The sequence below is a fragment of the Cyprinodon variegatus genome, unplaced genomic scaffold, assembly GCF_000732505.1.
Source record: "Cyprinodon variegatus isolate N-32 unplaced genomic scaffold, C_variegatus-1.0 Scaffold28, whole genome shotgun sequence".
Lineage (NCBI taxonomy): Eukaryota > Metazoa > Chordata > Actinopteri > Cyprinodontiformes > Cyprinodontidae > Cyprinodon > Cyprinodon variegatus.
In genome coordinates, this window is record NW_015150481.1 from 453,488 (window position 1) to 459,063 (window position 5,576).

Sequence of the window (5,576 nt, forward strand, 5' to 3'; positions counted from 1 at the left end):
TGTGTGCCCCTTGATGCGGGTTCCAGCTGCGTGTGATCCTCGATGTGGGTTCCAGCTGTGTGTGCCCCTCGATGCGGGTTCCAGCTGTGTGTGCCCCTTGATGCGGGTTCCAGCTGCGTGTGATCCTCGATGTGGGTTCCAGCTGTGTGTGCCCCTCGATGCGGGTTCCAGCTGTACGTCATCTGTTAGCTGAGCTCCAACCATCAGATTAACTGCAGAGATTTAAAAAGGGGGATGGCAGCCTAATCTGTGTGTGAGACATCAGCTTCAATGGGCTTTAAATCACTGGGTGGCCTATTTACCAGCATCAGTTTCAACAACTACTGAACAGAACCAAAATAGAACCTGTTCTGTTCTGCAGCAAACAGTTTTAAGGTTCTGCAAGGATCTGATCACAACTAGAGTTTTCCAGTTTAAGGGTCAGTTTGTTCTATACAGGGAAGCTTTGAGTAAGTGGCGTTGTTCTGTCAGAACCTCTCCATCGAACGGGTTCTGATTGCGGTCCGATTGGCTGTAGGGCTCAGGTGTTAATCCTTTATACCGCCCTGATCTAAACATGGCCCGGTCAGGAGCAGAACCTGGTCCATTAGAGGTCGAATGTGGTTGGGTCACATATGGAACGTGGCCCGGTTCTAAAGTGAACGGATCCGCTCAGATCCAGGTCACACTGAAGCCCATCAGACTGATGAAAGGTTCTGATGAGTGAAGTTCTGTCAGCTGCTGATGCAAGTCTCTGAAATCTCTGTCATTCTCTGCGGGTCGACACCTCCACTCCTCTACAGATTTATTCCAGACATTCCTCGGTTCTGTTCAGTTGGTTCTGTTTCAGGTTTCTAAGCCCTGTTTTGCTCTGGTTCTGTGTCGGCCGGTTCTGACAGATTCTGCTGCTCTGTTCCATACGGACCACTTCCTGATCCTGATATGGTTCAGTTTGATAAACCAGATCATTATGTTTGACTCAGAAGAACCAGAACCACAGTGGGTTCTGGTTCTGTGTCTTAGAATCTCTTTCAGTCACAGATCAGGGAAAAACTGTGCTGAGAACCACAGCCTTTGCCCTGAACTTTGTCTTCCAGGCTTCAGCCGGGGTTAGAAGAAGCTGAAGGTATAACCTGAAGGCCAGCAAACTTTAAAACCCAGAACCAGAACCATCGGGCCAGCATTCACCCTGTAGTGTTCGTAAATGAAGTGGTCCGATCCGTTCAGATGAGAACCGGCTGAAGCCTCATTAGACCTTCAGTGATTGATGAGGGTCTCCTCTCACCGCCCTCCAGCCAGCTCCAGGTCAACAGGAAGTGATTCATTGCCTGACCTCAGAGGCGACCTTCAAGGCAGATGGAGACTGAACCAAAACCCAAATCTGTGGGCCAGAAGCCAACGCCGTACGGCGCACACACAAAAAAAAAAAACGAACAAAAAGGTTCCGTGTGAGACGACCGCAGGCCCTGATAATGATGGGCTGGTTCTGGTTCTGGTTCCTCGGTTTGGCCGGACCTTAGCGTCCTTTGGGTGGCTCCACAGGTGATGCAGTGTCTGGGCTCAGGATCCAGGTCCGGGTCGGGTTCTGATGCCTGCTTCAGAATATTTTTATTGCTGTCTTGCTCTTTGTGGTTCTGTTTAGTAAAATACGGATCCAAACGGATCGGAACATTGGTTTCAGATCCTCTTTATTTCAGGTTAAAATCTCCGTTTGAGCAAATGGACCCGGCAGAACCTGAGGAGCAGAACCAGGAGAACATTAGCGGAGCTCCTCTGCAAACCTGTCTGGTTCCAGAGCGGCTCCTGATTGGCTGCATGGAGCTGTCGGCTGGAATCAGGTTCTGTAACTCAGACAGATGACTTTAATAAACCTCAATTAGCTGACGGGTTTCTGTCCCTCCTGGGTTCCTGTAGTTCCTCTGGAACCAGCCGAGGCGGCGAGCGACGAATAAAGTACTTTGATTGGATGTTTCCTCCTCAATTACTAAGAGTCACCTTTCACCTCCTCCCCTCCCCCGCAGCCGCTGCTGCAGCTGGTTGGTTGGTCTGAACGAGCTGCTGTTCACGCTCCGCAGCCCCCCCTTTATGCACCCCCCCTTCACTCGTCCTTCATCCTTTGTTTCTGCTCCAAACCCTCAGATACCTGAAACACCAGACCACACCCACTCAGCTCTACAGGAGAGGAGAGCCTCCATCCTGCAGCAGCAGATTTAATGGCAGGGGGGGGGGGGTCCTGAAGTAGGTTCCCTCTGCGGGCCGGTTCCCCCTCAGGGTGTGAGTTAATAATGACTGCCTGCAGCTCTGCAGCACAAACGGCATCTGGTTCTGTTCATCACGGGGGACCCTGGTCCGGATCCGGCTTCAGAGTGTGGGGTTCTTACCCTGGGACCGGATCGGTACCGCTGGGTTCTACAGAACCTCAACAGTTCCAGAGGGAATGGTGGACGGCGGCCTGAGTCATGGACGGTTCCTGCATCTCATGATGGTTAGAAGTGAAGCTGAAGATCTGCTTCAGCTGCAGGTTCTGGTTCTGGTTCTGGTTCTGGAACCGTTCAGCTGTAAACCTGGAAAAGTTGGAAGGTTGCTAAACGGTGAAAAATCCTGGCCCCGCCCACTTTGTGTTGTTAGATTTCTCTTGTTGTAGAGAAAGCTCGTGGGGGGGGGGTGAATTTAAATGGGACGTTTCTGATGTTAATGCAGAAATCTGGAATCACATCATGAACACCAGCTGCTCACACGCCGCCGCCATGCTGTCTTTGTGAGGACATTCTGCGGGAATCAGGCCCAGGTCCTGGACCTTGGTACTGGTTCTGGTTCTGGTTCTGGTCCAGATCCAGGAGGCGTCTCAGGACCCGCTGGTTTCTGTGATGGGGTGACCCTGTGTGATGAATTTTGCATGAGGGCCCCTGATGTGATGCAGACAAACACTCACACTCTTCACGTCACATTAAACATTCGGCGGTTACCGTGACAACCTGAACTCTCACCTGCTGTGGCCCGCCAGCCGGGATCCAATCCGCTGACAGCGACCCGGCTGAGAGTAGCATGGCTAACAGCTGACTGATCAGAACCAATGGGTGCCGTCTGGGACCAGAACCGGCCGGTTCCATCGGTCCACTGGGGTTCTCCTGCTGATGTTCTGTTCTGGTTCTGTCTCTCATTGGTTAACTAGGAGATTAAGAGCAGGTTCTGGTTCTGCTGGTTCTGGATATGGACTGGTTTAACTGGGTTAGAACTGTGTTTCTGGTTCTGCAGAGGTTCTATTCCAGCTGGGCCAGTCAGAGGGGTGCGGTCTCAGATATTCTGCCCCCCTCCCCGCTCTCCTTTCAAATGTTGCGTTGGCCCCGCCCCTCATGCATAGACCACGCCCCTCTCGCTTTCTCCTAACAATGACAGCTGCTCGCACGCCCTCTCCCTCTCCGTCTCAGTCTGTTGTTGGAATGAAAGAGCAGCGGAGGTGAGTCTCTCTCTCTCTCTCTCTCTGTGAGTCTCTGTCAATGTCTCTCGTTCTTTGATTAGTCTGATTGACAGCTGAGTCGTTAACGAGGACCTGAGTTAATTAGTGACTCTCTGAGCTTTTAATTTGAAAGGTCATGCAGCATGGAGTCAGCTGTCCGTGTCACTCAGTGCGCTGACAGAGAACAACAGAACCAGTGTGTCTGCGGTCGGTTCTCTTTGTGTTTCTGTGGGTTGTTCTGCATGCCACCCCCCCACCCTCACCCCCCCACCCTACAGAGTTTGGATCTGCTTTTATTTTGAAAGGTCCCATTCAGCTGTGGAAAACTCTGAGGAAGAGGCAGAACTTGTCAGTCCGTTCTACTCAGTCTAGGCTCTAAACAAAGAACTCTTAAATGGTTCTGTAGCTCCTGGAAGATGTTCTGATGGGTCACCTGACCGTGAGGTTCTGGTTTAATCGGTTTCTGCTTGGTAAATGTGGTTTCCGTGCAGCTGGTTCTGTCTGGTTCTGGTTGCACTAAAGGTGTACAGGGCATAGGTTCTACAGCCGGTTCTACAACTGGTTCTGCAGCTGATTCTGCAGCTGGTTCCGGTTCCTCTGGAGGTAAACAGGGCACTGCTTCTGCAGCTGGTTCTGCAGCTGGTTCTGGTTCCTCTGGAGGTAAACAGGTGGTTGGTTCTGCAGCTGGTTCTGTGTGGTTCTGGGTGGTTCTGGGCGGTTCTGTGTGGTTCTGGGTGGTTTCGTGTGGTTCTGTGTGGTTCTGGGTGGTTCTGTGTGGTTCTGGGCGGTTCTGTGTGGTTCTGGGTGGTTCTGTGTGGTTCTGGGCGGTTCTGTGTGGTTCTGGGTGTTTGCGCTGCAGAAGCGAAGGGGAAGCAGCTCCACTGAGGTGTGATGTTGCTCTGCAGGAGCTGCTTCCTGACGGCCGCTAGAAGCTTCTTAGGTGTGAAGTTGATGCATCTCCTGACTTCCTCTGGTAACCAGAACAACTTCAGAGTCAGACGCTCTGAGCTCAGAAGATTACCAGAACCGGACCTGAACCAGAACTGGGCCTCCAGCTGCAGAGCATCAGGAGGAAAACTTCCACCGGTGCGTTTTTCTTTGTGATTGATGTTTCTTTTCAATCAGGAATTCTCTGGAGTTTGATCTGATCATTTTTCTCGGTTCTTCATGGTTCCTCAGGATGTTCTGTTGGACTCAGATCTGCTGTTTCTGATGGAAAAGAACCTTTGAAGACGTGGCGGTTCACAGTGGAAACGCTTTGCAATTTCTATGTTTAGTGTTTTCTTTAACCTTCCATCCGGTTCGTGGTGAGGCATCTAGAGAGCTGAGACAACTAGTGAGATTATCTATCAGATTATTTTAATGGTCGTTAACTCATTTGGTAATCAAATTATAACCTAGACTAATATACACAGAGTCTAAAACATGCGAATCGCTGAAAGAATAACCAACCAGCAGTAATTAAGCTGCAGTTTAAACATGTTTTTTTGCTGTTCAAAAATATTTTTAAACTTGCTATAAAGTTTTTGGCTTTTAAAATTCCAAACATTATTTTATTTAGAAAAGTAAAATTACAAAAAATATGACTGTTGTTAAAACGATCCACAGATGAACCAATTACTGCAATGATGGACAGCTGTAAACCCCTGGCTGTGTTATGTAATAATCCAAATCTAAACTCAAACTCGCAGAGCAACATCTCGGTTCTTTGGAACATTTCTGAAAAGCAGTAGAAGATGTTGTGAAAAACGTCTTTTCTATTTTTTACTGATTGATGCTAGATTCATAAATCACTGCGAACATATTAGTTTTAGCTAAAGATAATGATCCGTTGCTCATACCCTGCTGACCGGACTTTTCTGTTACGTTAAAAGTTCTCTATTCTGTCACCGTTGTTCTAAAAAAAGTACGTCTTAAGATCATTTGAGGCGAGAATATTATACTTTAAGCATCACTATATGGCCCATTTATGATTTAGTCCCTATTTAAAGCAAGTTCGGATGTTGAGAGGACTGTGGCAACCAGCGGAGCTCTGAGGCTAACCGCAGCATTAGCCCGTCTGCAGCAGCCAGGGCTAACGGTAGCCCGTCTGCAGCAGCCAGGGCTAACGGTAGCCCGTCTGCAGCAGCCAGGGCTAACG

The 5,576-nt window shown here is 49.5% G+C and overlaps 1 protein-coding gene across 2 annotated transcripts in view; it reads left to right on the forward strand.

The window, feature by feature from the left end:
* Positions 1–5,576, forward strand: part of LOC107099534 (plexin-B1-like) — a 42,988-nt gene that overhangs the window by 15,014 nt on the left and 22,398 nt on the right. Inside the window, exon 1 of one of the 2 annotated variants that reach the window (XM_015397705.1) lies at positions 3,339–3,436. The exons of the other annotated variant lie outside the window; for it this stretch is intronic. The gene's annotated coding sequence lies outside the window, so the exon portion shown is untranslated. Of the gene's footprint in view, positions 1–3,338; positions 3,437–5,576 lie in introns of those variants that run through there. 2 annotated transcript variants of the gene reach the window in all.